We start from the raw sequence: 14,706 nt of genomic DNA on the forward strand, positions 1-14,706 counted from the left end.
ACCTCTGTTTGTGCCAGGCCCCTCTCCTTATCAGGACCTTGACTGCTGCCCAAGGCCCCTGACCTACTGAGACAAAGCCCTCCCTTACTCCAGGGAGGGCTCCCTCAACCTTGGCGCTATTGATGTTCGGGGCAAGAAAATTCTTTGCTGTGGAAGGCTCTCTGTCTTGTGCACAGCACCGTGTCCCCAGTGTGACAGCCAAAAAGGTCTCCAGACTTTGCCAAACGTCCCTAACGGGAGTAAAATCACCCCCAGTGAAGAACTGTTGCTCCGGGACCCCCCTCCTTGGGCCTAGGTGTGGGCCTCCTCGGATTCTTTATAAGCATGGACCAGCGGCCTCACGTGCTTACAGAGGGCAGCCCTCCTCCCTCCTTCTGGCTGCTTCTGGGGATGGACGGGCAGAGCTGCCTCCTGGGCTAACATGATCACCCAGGAAGAGCCGGTCCCCACCAGGAAATGGATCCTTTGCCTCGCTGCAGCACGTGAGAAGATGGATGTACCGGCCTCCACGCCTGGCACCCACTGCCACCCCCATCCATTACCGTGCAGGACAAACACGCACCTCCTCAGGACCCGAGGCATCAGTTTTTTAATAATGACAAATCTCCGTGATTTTCCAGAAGGTCAGCCGGCCTGGGGCAGAGAGGTAACTTGGCCGTTATGCTCTGATAAATCATCCTTGGGATAAATCATCAGCCCGTGGGGGGGAACAAAGCGTTTCTGGGTTTTTTTTGTTTTTTTTTTTTTTTTTTTTTTTTTTTTTTTTTTTTTTTTTGGTCTCAGTTTTTATTATAAAGGCAGCAACAGCACAGAAAGTTTAGGAAGTAGAGAACAGAACATTGGTTGTCTTGCCACCGAGACTGTATTTCTGCACCGTATCTGGTCGGGCACAGGCTGAGGCCTCTGTAATTACAGCAGAGGGTATACGCCTTGGGGATATTCTGGCTTCTTCTGTGTTTTTATTTCAAATTGTGTCTAATGCCAAGAACATCTCGGTTTGATGCTCCACGAGGTCCTTCATTCCAGGCCGGTGATGTTTACCCAAAGTGCGGCTTTGGATAGCAAGGGGCCTATCTTCCTGGAAGGTCTGTGGCCTCATAAACAGGAGGATGTGGTGTTTATTCAAATGTGGGCCTGAGGAGGGCGGTCGGATCCTTGGGCGGACCGTGAAATCCTGCGGCTTCATAATTATAAAACTATGGCACCCACCTAAAAGAGGGTTTTGGAGCCCGAGAGGACGATCCGTTCCTTGGGTGGAGCCCTTGAGATGCTAAGATTTCAAAATCACAAGGATGTGCGATTTGAGGTCACAGAGCCCAGTGGTTTCTAAATTTGAGAATGTGTGTTCTCCCACAGGGAGAGGTCAGCCTCTTGGGCAAGGCCACGGGACCCCGTGGCTACAAAGGTCTTGGGTATCAGCGCTTGGATGTCAAGTCTTCCTGATCAGAAACATGCCTCCCGGGGCCTGAAGAAGGGGTCGAGTGTCTGCAGCACAAGGGTCAGTGCAGAACCCGCTCTGGGGGGAGACGCTCTGCGGGGATGGGGTCTGTGGGCCACGCGGGCGGCCACGTGAGCAAAGACAAACTCTGGCCCTTGAGCTGGGCCCAGGGACACAAGGAATCCTCTCTCATGGTGTAAGCTGAGAGGCAGGGAGGAAACTGCCAGAAGGGCCCTGCAGGAGAAATCATTGAGGGGCGGGATCCTCTTTAGGGCGGGGTGGTCGGAAGGAGGACAAGACAAAGTGAGGCGCCCTGAGGTGGAGACGAGGGGACCAGTGTGGCTGGAGACAGGCGAGTGGCCGAGAGGGCACGGGTTACGCGGAGGCGTCCACAGAGGCAGGCCAACAAGGGCCTCCCAGGCCGCAGTGAGGGGTTTGCACTAAGTCCCGCGGGAACCGCAGAGCGGAGGGTTTGATCTTCCAGAAGGACGACTCCGACTGCCAAGCGGGAAGCGTGTGATGGAGGTGGGGGTGTCAGTTGTGCAAACGGGGAGACAGGTCAGGAGGAGGCTCCACCTTCCTCCAGGAATGAGATGCGGTGGCCCCGGGGCGGGGCGGGGGGGGGGGGGGAAGAGACAGAGCGGAGATATTTAGTGGTTCCTCATCATTCCCGAGTTCGTATTTGTGAACTCGCCTCCTTGCTAAAATTTATTTGTAAGTCCCAGACCAATGCTTGTGGTGCTTTTACGGTCATTTCATGGACATGTGCGGAGCAGAGATGTTCGAGTTGCCCGCGTGCGTGCTCCCAGCTGAGGCCAAATGAGGTGATGATCTGGCCCCTCCGGTCAGCTTGTACTATAAGCAAGTGTCCTTTCTGCAGTCTATTTAGTGCTGCTTTTTTTCCCCTTTGTGCTTTTGGTTGGTGATCTTGTTCTTTAAAATCGTCTCCGGGCACCTGGCTGGCTTAGTCGGTCAAGTGCCAGACTGGCCCAGGTCAAGATCTCATGGTTTGTGGGTTCGAGCCCCGCGTCGGGCTCTGTGCTGACAGCTCAGAGCCTGGAGCCTGCTTCCGATTCTGTGTCTCCCTCTGTCTCTGCCCCTCCCCACTCCCACTCTGTCTCTCTCTCTCTCTCTCTCCCTCTCTCAAAAATAAATAAACATTAAAAAAAGATTTTTTTAAACTTAAATCATCTCCAATTGGGGGCACCTGGGTGGTTCAGCTGGTTAAGCATCTGACTTTGGCTCAGATCATGATCTCACGGTTCATGGGTTTGAGCCCCACGTTGGCTCTATGCTGATTAGCTGGGAACCTAGAGCCTGCCTCTGATTCTGTCTCTCCCTCTCTCTCTCTGCCCCTCCCCCACTCGTGTTTTTTCTCTCTTTCTCTGTCTCAAAAATAAAAATAAACATTTAAAAAAAAGAATAAACTAAAATCAACTTAAAAAAAATTTTTTTTAAATCGTCTCCAATTGTAATGCTAAAGTGCTATCTAGTGTTCCTAAGCACAAGGAAGGTGTGACATGTCCTACGAAGAAAATATTTGTGTTAGATAAGCTTTTTAAAAAAGAAAAAGTGTTTATATATTTTTGAGAGAGAGACGGAACAGAGTGGGGGAGGGACAGGGAGAGAGGGAGACGGAGAATCCCCAGCAGGGTCCGCATCATCAGCGCAGAGCCCAATGTGGGGCTCGAACTCACGAACTGTGAGCTCATGACCTGAGCCGAAACCAAGAGTCGGATGCTTAACCGGCTGAGCCACCCAGGTGCCCCTAGATAAGCTTTATTCAGGTATAGTGCTGTTGGCTATGAGTTCAATCTTAATGAACATATATATATATATATATATATATTAAGTAAGATATCTTTAAAGAGAAACACACATAAAACAAAGTTGTGTGCAGAATGTTGATGAAAATGTCGTGACCAGAGACTCACCGGAACCTAACCCTGCGTTTCTCCCAGGAGCAAGGATGACAGTATTCCCTTAAATCAGTGTTTGTGCAACTTTATAGAACATAGTTGCTGTGAATAATGAGCATCGGTGGTATTTGAAGGTGGAATTAGATGTGGGGGAGGAGGAACCAGAGAGGTCCCTGTATTCCTGCCCTGGCTTCCAGGCAGTGGTGGTGCCCAGGGACACTGGAAGCCTGGGGCCAGAGTACCACTGGAAGCTCCTAGCGATCAAAGCCCCCTCCCCCCCTTTCTCTTATCACCTCGGGCTCTGTCTCGCATTGCAAGGAGCCCACACACATGCACATCCAAGCAAAGTCCACACATCCCACCAACAGACAGTCCACCCCTTGGCCGCCCTGGGCCAGGACAGCCGGAGGGCGGGGTTGGGGAAGAAGCCCCGGAAGCCAGCTTGAGCCGATGTCCAGAGGATTCCGGTCCTATGCGCCTAGGGTCTGGTCTAGAAACGGGGGTTGTGAACTCCAAGCGGCTGCGTCCTTTGGTTCTGGGGACTCCCCACCCCATGAGAAGGGGCAACAGGAGGAGGGCCAGGGAGGACCCTCGAATCCCACACTGTCCACTTCAGCAGCCACTTGCCACGTTGACCATTTCAGACGTGCCTGGTGCAAACTGAGATGAGCTGGAGGGTCAGACGCACACTGGGTTCTGAAGCCTTGGGACGTAAAAAACACCCCTCAGTCATAATTTTTATCTTGATTTCTGGTTGAAGTGATTAGTACCGTAAACCTATTAAGTTGCCTAAATCATAGTTTTGAAATTAATTTCACCTGCCTCTTTTTATTTTCCTAGTTTTAAAAAAATTTTTTTATGTTTATTTATTTTTGAGAGAGAGAGAGAGAGACAGAGCATGAGGGGGGAGGGGCAGAGAGAGAGGGAGACACAGAATCCGAAGCAGACTCCAGGCTCTGAGCCATCAGCACTGAGCCCAACGCGGGGCTCGAACTCACGGACCGTGAGATCGTGACCTGAGCCGAAGTCAGACGCTCGACCAACTGAGCTACCCAGGTGCCCCTATTTTTTTAGTTTTTTTAATGTGGCTCTAGAAAATGCAAAACTACCCACGTGGCTCACGTGGGCTTGCTACCCCACGGCGCTGCTCGCAAGCACGGGGCCAGGGCTCTGCGGGGCTGTGAAAGCTGGGCCAGCGGGGCGAAGATGTGGGTGCAGAGCGTCCTGCTGTAAATGCTGGACTCTGTGTTCACCAGCCTGCTGACCGCTGTCCTCTCACAATTGACATTTATCAAGATTGTGCCACATTTGCCTCCTCTGGGGTTCATTTTAGCGATGGTTGAGATTTCCCCAGGTATCTCTTAGACGGGCAGAGATGGCCACAAATTCTTTCCCTGCCACGGAGGTGGAGAGCATTTCTGCGCCCCTCGATACGGCTGGCCACGCCACTTGCCTTGGCCAATAGGACTTGAGTAAACATGACACAAGCAGAGGCTTGAGAAGTACTTGGACATCCGAGCTGGCCCATTCTTGCTGCTTAGTTCTCCCCACTGAGGTCATCGGAGAGCAGTCATACTCCTAGCTGAGCTACGGATGACAGGTTCACAGGCAAGCCCAGCAAAGATCAGCCAAATCGCGTCCAGAGCAGTGGAACTTCCCGGCCAATCTGCAGACTCGGGAGCTAAATACATACTTGTTGCATTAAGGTATTAAATTCGGGGTTGTTTGTTTTGCGGCAGGAGCTGCCTGATACAGTGATGCAGACACAGATGAGATTTCAACTCCAGTCTGTCAGGCCCAATTCCAAAGCGAAAGGTATTAATGTCACACCCTGTCAATTACATCCAAATTCTGCTGACACCCGGAGCTTTGAGGAGTGGAAGATCACTAATGATGTGGGAGCTGTTCCCTTCCCTACAAGCAACGAGAACGGCTGCCCCATGCTGTGCCACCTTCAAAAAACACACCATCTGAACTTTTGGTCACCGGATGAAAGATTAATAAGGAGGTTCTGCTGTCCTTGGGGGTGACAATTACCCTTTAGACACCGACTCTGGTTATCTTCCTCATTAGAGATTATTAACCTCCTCTTCCCACGCCTATTGTTAGGACCCAGGAAGGGGGTGCTTTGTAGATCCTGTTCTGCGTCAATAATTACCCATCGTGGGAGAGGAGCACCTGTAATGGAAATCTTCTTAATTTCCAGCATTTGCCAAGCGCTTTCTATTTGCAAACTCCCCAAAACCTCTATTCACCGAGTTCATTAGATTTGCTTTTCTGGGTGAATCCAAAAGCCACTTTGATGATATAATCATTAGACTTTGCATTAGTGCTTTTCTCCAGGATATCAGAACAATTTCTAGCTATTTATCCAACCCACCTCGCTTGTGAGACCAGAGGCCGGGCGTCATGGCAGAAAGAAAGAAGCCTGGATTTTTATTGTCTCTGCCTCACCAAAACTGGAACTTCTAGAGAGGTTACGGTTTCTACCGCTGTATAACGACCAGAGCTTTCCCACCCTGCACACATTTGTCATCTGTAGGTCGGAAGTCTGGACACGGCTTAGCTGGGTCCTCTGCTTTGGGTGTCCCCAGGCTGCAATCCAGCCGGGGTCAGGGCTGCGGGCTCATCAGAGGCTCAGCCGGGGAAAGGTCTGCATCAGGCTCCTTCCGGTTGTTGGCGGAGGTCATCTCTTTGTATCTCAAGGACTGAGATGACCATTTCCTTGCTGGCTGTCAGCCAGGGGCCACTTTCAGCTCCCAAAGGCCACCGATGCTTCTTTGCTTACAAGCCTTCTCACAACATACTAGCTTACTCCTCCAAAGCAGAAAACCTTTCTCTCTTTGTTTTTTTCTGCAGCCTGCGGAGACAGAATTTTATATAGTGAAATAGAACCATGGGCGCGACATCCCATCACCTTTGCCACGTTCTATTGTTCAGAAGCAAGGCACCGGTCCTGCTCACCCTTGAGGGGAGGGGATGGCACGAAGGTGTGGACACCTGGAGGCGGGCTATCCCTGGGGATCGCCTTAGGGTCTGTCCGTCCCATTAAGCAGAGAACCCAAGGTCACAGTAATTGGTAATTCAGAGCTCTGGCCAGTGTGTCCAGAACCTTCAACGTCTGTGCTCATGTCCCAGGGTGGTGCCTTTCTGCCTCAGTGCCCACGTGTGTGCACACGCTCGTCTCTCCTCGTGCACCCACGCCACCTGGCACACGGCACCACCCCCGGCATTGCCCATGACCCACGGCCTCCCGTCTTCCATCAGAAGAGGTGTATCAGTACAGGCGAGGCTGGAGGTGGGGGTCCGGCTCGGGGGGGGCGGGTGGGGTGCAAGCGTGACACTTCACACTAAGCAACAGACATTGAGTCAATGAGTCGCACACTTGGAAGAGAACTTGGCACCCTGCAAGAGCTGAATCCAGGCTTTCTATTTCTGCCATCCCTGAAAAGGAACTTGTAAGTCAAAGTTAGACCAACCTGGCTTCAAACACACAAGAGGCATGTACACCAAAAGACTGTGAATGTGGGGGTGACTTTTCTTAAATAGAAATAGATTCATAAAGCAAAGCCTCACTCCTTTATTTATTTATTTATGTTTCTTTGTTTCTTTTGTATTTTCGTATCAGGGCACTGGGCCGAATGCTTTCCTAGATTATGACATCTCATCCTCACGGTGACTTTTCTAGAGACTGAGTTGTATTTGCCACATTTTCCAAAGCAGGACTTCAGGTGACCCAAGAGGTTAAGGGACTTGCTAAGGCCATACAGGTTGCAGGTGGCCATCCGTGACCCCCAAATCCATATTTTGAAACATTCAAGCACCCTGCCTCTTCCTTTCTTCACCCACAATTTTTCAGATTTTGCCTGTACCCGTCACACTGGAGCTTACGTTTGATCGTCCAGCTTCTTCCATAGCCTTGTTGCATGACTGGGGGACACCAGCCATACCCTCAGAGAGTATTAGGATCCAGACTCTGTCTCGGATTCTGTCACACACACACGTGCACACACACACACACACACACACACACACACACACATGCTCATACTTTCAGACACAGCCTCTCTTAGAGGAAACAGACCAGGAGCGCCTGGGTGGCTCAGTCAGTTAAGCTTCTGACTTTGGCTCAGGTCATGATCTCACGGTTCATGGGTTCGAGCCCCACGTCGGGCTCTGTGCTGACAGCTCGGAGCCTGGAGCCTGCTTCCGATTCTGTGTCTCCCTCTGTCTGCCTCCCCCCTGCTCACATTCTGCCTCTCAAAAATAAATAGAAAGCGTTAAAAAAAAAAAAAAGGAAGGAAGAAAACAGACCAAAAAATAAAGTAAAATAAACAAACAGTGTTTGTTCTACTGAGCACTCTGAACGAAGTCTATTCAATCAGCAACCCGTTTCATTTCTCTCCCATCACTGCCCCAGCCTGCTTTGCCTGCTCTGTGTTCAATGCTTCAATGGCATCCAGGCAGGTCTCAGAGCCTTCCAGAAACTTTACGAAGATATAAGGCGGGGTCCAGAGTGACACGAGTTTGATCTTAATGTCTGTCCCAGGAGATATGAAGGGAGAGAGAGAAAAGTCACCTCTTCTCCCTCTCCTCTTTCCTGGGTTGCGGGGAGGGGAAGCAGGAGACTCCTCCCTGGGGATACCTCACCTCTTGCCCCAGGGACCCCCTCATTGGAGGATTCAACTGGATGGCTCAGGCCGAGGGCCCATTCCAAGCCCCTGCATCCTTGCTGCCCGGAGTGAAGGGCACACATGCGGCCGTCCCCCCAGTCCCCGGACACCTCTCTTGCTGGGCAGTCTCTCTGCTTCTCACCTCTGCCTGGATTAGAGTAAGCACCACAGTCACCCAGAGAAAGCCTCTTAGGCACCCCTGTTCCCTATTGTCCTCTTGGACCCGCCTCACCGTCTTGGTGGAAGGACCACCGGTGGGAGGGACTGGAACGGCCCCATCCGTGCCTATCCTGGCAGGCAACATCTTTCCCAGAACTCCCCCTGAATCCCAAGGCCTCAGTTTATACGGGCTTGGTGGTGTCCACATACACGCATGTGTTGGGGCCGGTGGTGTTTTGCCTCCTCTCGGTGAATCCGCAGCTCTCTCCTCCGAATGTGGGACCATCGTTTTGAGCTTCGTCCCCGGAGCCGCAACCCCGAGGCCACAGAAAAGCCCCAGGGGGCAGCGGCCACCCGCCACTGCGCCCTGGCTCTCCGCGGCTCGGAGGGCCCCAAGGAGCATACGGAGCTTCTCTCTTCTCACCAGGCAGACGCTAAAAGCCGCGATGATTACATCTTGCCTTGGAAGAGGCCTGATCTCGCTGTGAGCAGTTTACCGGAGGCAAGATTGCGGCGCCCTGCTGCTGGCCCGGAACCGGCCGTCTCCAGGCTGAATCCGTCAGCGGCCCCGGGTGAGGGCACAGCTGGGAAGTCAAGTGAGACGGCGGGCACGGGGCAGCTGCTGCGATCTACGAGGCTGGTGGGCACTGGGGGTCTGGTCCTGCCTCGGGGTGGCCCCCAGCCCTGCCGTGAACCTCTGGACTCTGCGTGGGGTTTTAAGCCACCGTTTACTCCTCCTGCCGAAGGCGCTGGGCTGTGCCAGCCGCTCTGGCAGGTACCGTGCCTTTGAGTCTCGCTGACAGCTCTGGGGAGGGAGGATTCACTTCTCCTCTTTTACAGAAAAAGAGACAGAAGTTCAGAGTAGCTCTCCCAAAGTCAGGCAGAGCAGGCAGGGTGGGGATGATGAAGCTAGGATGCGAAGCAAGGCCAGTTGCAAACTCCGTGCAACGAACACTCTGCCTGTGATCTCCCGCGATGAGGGCACCGCGGTAGAGACCTCGGCTCTGGAGCTGACGATTTGAAGCCCGACTCGGCCACTAGCTCGCCGTTCTAACAGCAAGATTGTTACACATTCTCTCTGAGGTCCCTCTCATTTCCTCATCTATAAAATAGGCATCCCGGTGGCACCACCCTCATAGGGCTGTGGTGAGAAACAACTGAGACAAAGCAGGCAAAGTGCCCATAGTACCACCGTGCGTGGGCGTTCACGCCGGGCACTGCACAGCTCTACGCAGCTGAGCGGTGCACAACTTCCACAGCTGTGCTTGGCAGCCCTGCTTAGCACGGTGCTTGAGTTACTGCTCAGTAAAAGGGAGCTCTCAATTCCTGGGAACCACTCACCACAAGCGGAGAAGCGGGTAACAGAAAATGTCCCCTGGCTCTTCTCTCCTCCCAGGCCCCTGGCAGCCTGGAGTCTGGAGCTCACTCCGCAGCTCCCTGAGACAGCACTGCCCTGGGAATCTCCAGGAGACAGCTGTGACGAGGAAGCAGGGGGGGACAGTGCTCAGAGTGGGCACGGGCGGCCTAGGTCTGCTGCAGAGGCAGGGGGTTCAAAGGACTTCGGGCTCCGTGCCATGGTTCTAAGCCCCCTCAGAGGAGCTGGTGAGAGGGGCCCGGAGGGGAGGGACTCACAGACACCATGAGACCTCAGACGAGAGAGCATCAGGCAGGTGTTTCCTCCGGAGTCAGGAGTTCCCCTTGGCACAGCTCCAGAAGCAGATCTGAAGCGTTTGCTCGCCCGCTTGGGGGCCCTGGGCGAGAACTCCGAGACAGACCAGGCACCAAGCACTTTGCATCTCTGAAGGTGCGGGAGGCTCAGAAAGCGGAGTTAGTGAGAGGCAAAGTTCCAGCGTGCTCAAGAAATAATTTCTTTTTTTTTTTTTAAAGTTTATATATTTATCTTGAGAGAGGGAGAGAGGGAATCCCGAGCCGGCTCCCCGCTATCAATGCAGAGCCCAAGGTGGGGCTCAAACTCACGAGCCATGAGATCGTGACCCGAGCCAAAGTCAGACGCTTCACCAACTGAGCCACCCAGGCACCCCAAGAAATACTTTCTAAGAGACAGAGTGTTTTCCCAGGTGATACGCTAGCCTGAAAGGTGGTGAGTTCCCCATCCTTGGAGGTATGCTAGCAGAGATATTGCAGAAGGGGTTGAAGTATCAGGTGAGCAGTTTGGCCCGGGCGGCTTTCCAAACCCGAGTTTTGACTCTCATCCCGACCTCTCCAACCTCCAACCTACCACGTCAGCATATCGGCTATAGCCTGGGCAATGGCTGGGCCGCAGCGGAGGCACCTTGCTTTCGGGCGCCGCCGGTGGGAGACCACAGAAGACCGCTCGGCAGGTGGACAGACGGGCAGGGAGGCTGACGTGGCTCTTGGCTGCTTCCTGGGCGCCTGGAGCCTTCCGGGACTTGGGAGCTCACGTGCCCCGACTCTAGCTAAGGAAACACCAGCTCTGGCCAGAGGAGCCAGGTTTAGATCTGTTCCTTGTCCCGCACCCGGTTCCCACCCCCTGACACCAGTGCCCAGGCCCGTGCGACCAGCCACACTAGGTCAGACGTGCAGGCCCACAGACCCACCGTGGCTCCCAGCACCTGAAATAAAACCTGATCCTTAGGTTAGCTTCCCAGCTCCACCACGACTTCCCCACCCGCACCCCCGACCATCTCATCTCTCTCTCCCGACTTTTCCTTACAGCATCTGCTTTCCCAAGACATCCACAGGCTGGCCTCCCCCAGTGTATTCAGGTCTCTCTGGAGGGTCAACAACCCCGACAGGCCTTCCCTGACCGTCCTGTCCCAAGGGCCCCTCCCTGGCCCTTCTGCCCCTTCCCTGGCTCTACGTTTCCTCCTGGCATCTTTTGACACAAGACGGTATATGTTGTTTATTGTCTGGCCTCTACTAGGATGTACCCTCCAAGATGCCAGGAACCCAGTTTCTTCACTGCCGTGTCCCTAGCACCTAAAATAGGGCCTCCGCGCTTTACCAGTGGATACTCAAAAGCACTTGTTGGAGAGATGAAGGGAGAAAGGAATACGTGAGAAATACTCACTGAATGCCTTCCCTGAGCCAGGCAGCACGGCCCTGTGGTTAGGAACAGGGCCTCTGGAACTAGACGGCCGGGGGTTCAAATGCCCAATCTGCTTCATTCCCACATCTGTAGAATGGTGATTGCAGTATTTTCCTCATAGAGTTGATTCTTGGATCAAATGCGCTAATTTGCATACAGTAAGCGCCTAATAAATGCTAGCTCTGGGGCGTCAGCGGTGTTTAAAACTGATGCAGATCCTGCGAGCTTGCCGTCTAGTGAGGGGAGGTCAACGCGTACCAAATAGCAGCCCAGGTACGTAAACGGCATCGTGGTAGGTGCTAGCAACAGTAGGAGCTGGGGTGCTCTACATGGGATGCTCGGAGGAGGGGTAGTTGGCAGACCCGATCCGCTCCATGGAGTCGGCAGTCTTCCCTAAGAAGACATTTGATCTGATGGATGGGAGTAGGCTACACAGGGGTGAGGAAAGAGTGTTCCCGATACAAAGTATGGCATGAGCAAAGGCCCTGAGGTGGTGGGAGCAGAGCACATTTCAGAGGGTCTGAATAAGACCCGTGAGCCTAGAGCACTGGGCAGGGAAAGTGGACGGAGGGGACTGAAGACATAGGCCGGACCACACTGAGATTCGGTCCACACTCGGGAGCAGGGGGAAGCCCCTGAGGTGTGGATGGTCCAAGCGTCATGAACTGCACGTGCTGCAGCTTGAATCCCTCTGTCAGGCTCTGCACGGAGAGCTGGACGAGCAGGGGAGGAACGGGAAAGCTGTCCTCCCCATCCCAGAACACAGTAAAGATCAAAAACTGCTTACTAAAAGGAAGGAAGGAAGGAAAGGAGGAAATCGCGCCCTCTTTCTGTAGCAGGTCTGCTCCCGCCACAAAATGTCGGTCAAATGCCACCTCCTTCAAGAAGTCTTCTTTGACTGCAGGGGTAGGCTTGCTCCCAAAGCACAATGCAAGAAACCCTATTACGTCACTGCCCGCTGATACTGATGAGAACAGCTCTTGTTTATTGAGCAGATGCTAGGTGCCCGCACTGGCCTCCCGGCTTCGAGTCTGCCGGCTGCCAGGCATTCACCTCGCCCGGTCTCCTCTGCGGCCTTCCCTGCTGCGCAGTCTTTCTCATCCCGACCCGAATGCGGGACGCGGAAAGTTCCAGCGCTCTGTCTCCAGCCCTCTACACTCACTGCCACGAGGCCCTCAACGCGTCCGTGTCTCTACACGCCCCCTGCCCGCTGAAAACTCTCACCTGTGCCCCCTGTCCCGACTGGTCCCTGCTGCTCCTGGTGCCGTGCTTCAGCTCCCTGTTGGGCGTCTCCACTTTTGGGGGTCTCGCGGGCTCTCTGAAAACCCTCCACCGGCCCCAAGCCTTCCCCACTTCAGCAGAAGACGGCACCGTCCACTCGTTTGCTTTGTGAGAACACAAACCCTCTCTCCGCCACGCCCGCGTCCAACCCCACGGCCAGTTCTGTCGACCCAACTTCTGGGACAAATCGCAAAACCTACCTTCTGCTCCCGGCCCCGTTGCACGCCATGCCGAGGCCGCTGCCCTCGGGGGCCTGTACTGTTATGGCCACAGCCCCCCAGCCGGCCTCCTGCCTCCCCCCGGGCCCCCCGGTAATTCATCCCGGGCACGCCACCAAAGCACGATCCCTAAAGCTAAAAACTGGCCTCATCACTCCCGCTCCAAGCCCGCCAGCGGCACCCCCCGTGTTGTGACTCGCATGAAATGCACGCGCCCCGCAGTGGCCAACGGGGCCCGTGTGATGGTCCCCTGTACCCTCTGTCGGGATGCTGGCAGTCCAGTGGCCCTCCTGACCCGTTCGCCTCTGAGAGCTGTGTCCTCGCTGCTCCCCCACGGCGTGGCTGGACCCTGCTCAGCCTTCAGGCCCATCAAAGGCAGCCTCCTCTGAGCATGCCTCCCTGCCTCCCCAACTCCCCGCTAGGGCAGTGCGTCCCGTGAGCACTCCTGCCGGGCCCCACGGTAGTGCTCCATCCACGAAACCGCTGTATGGACGTGCGAGTCTGTTCTGTCCCCCCAGGATGAAAGCATCTTGAACCCCAGGTCTCTGTCCTGCTCCCCTATGACTGCAGGTGCGTGCCGGCCACGTAGGAGGAGCCCGGTGACAACGTGGGGACTAGCTGCCCTGGGGCGGATGAGCTGTCGGAACCTACGCAATCCTGGCTGCAGCATCGTGGGGTGGGTCCCCGCTGCACAGGTGAGAAAAACCCAGAAGGGCTTCATAACTTGCCCGAGGCCAAACAGCTAAGGAGCAGAGCAAGTGTGGGACCCCTGGCTGGCCCACCTTCAGTCTGCACTCACACCACCGGGCCACCCTGCCCTGGGCCGATTTTACTTTGTGTGAGCCTGTGTCTCCCGCCAGCAGGGGAGGAAGGATGCTAGCTCCCGCCGTTCGGAACCGGAGCAGTGGGGTTGAACCCATTTTCTGGTGTCGGGCCAGGGTCTGCGTGGGCTTAGCCAAGGGGAGGCAAGAGCTTTCTGTGCAGGTCTCTGAGCAAGAAGCTCTTATCTGCGTGCTCCTGCAGGCCCGTCTGGAAGGGCTGGGGTGGGAGCAGAGGGGACAGTGTGGAATCAGCATTCTGAGGCACGAAGAGACTAATCGCAGATAATCACGGTCCCCAAACTCGTCTGGGGCCAGAGGGCGATTACAGCCCAATTATGGGCCAGAACAACTAATGACAGCTCCCGGCTCAGAGGGTGACATCCGAGACTGCGGTTCTTACCCCTACCCCCCACCTCCACCGACCCCGGGGCCCCTTGGATTGGGCTGCTCCCCAGTCCGAGTCTCCGAGGCCTCTTTGCGCTCCGGGGCGGGGGCTCTCCAGCTATAGAAACACAGCCCACTGCAGGGCTGGGAGACATCACCCTTAGCCACGCCTGCCAGACAGCCGTGCACCAGGCCAGCCGGCCAGGCTCAGATTCACCATGCAGCCCAGGGTCCTTTCTCCCCTCCACACGGAGGAATCTAGGTGAAATCTCCACCTTTCAAATGAGGAAACAGAGGCTCAGAGAGGTTAAGTGCCTTGCCCAAAGTTACCCAGCTAGTGAGTCCAAGGGACCAGTTTGAAACCCAGGTCTTTCTGCCCCCAAACCCGTGTTCTTTTCAGAATCTTGGATTCTGCAACGTCCTTAAGGGTTGAGGAATGCTCCCAGAACCTGGAGAGAGCAAAGATGAAGAAGGGCAGAGCCAGAGCCCCATCCGAATGGGTTCAAATGCCCCAGTTCCCGCTGAGACCTTGGAAATATAGTTGTTGTGGACAAAGTGACCCCTGAGGTTAGGAAGGAAGTGGCAGGATGGGCGGTCACTGGATAAACTGCTTGTGTGAGAGGCAGGGAGGAGGGGCCCTCTGTCCACCGTCACCTCCCAGAGCCAGGATCTAAGATCCGGGAGCACCTGGGTGCTGGGAAAGGCGCCAGACAGGAGGCAAAGGTGGGGTGAGCGGGGAGCCT

The sequence above is a fragment of the Prionailurus viverrinus genome, chromosome D1 (assembly GCF_022837055.1).
Source record: "Prionailurus viverrinus isolate Anna chromosome D1, UM_Priviv_1.0, whole genome shotgun sequence".
Classification (NCBI taxonomy): Eukaryota; Metazoa; Chordata; class Mammalia; order Carnivora; family Felidae; genus Prionailurus; species Prionailurus viverrinus.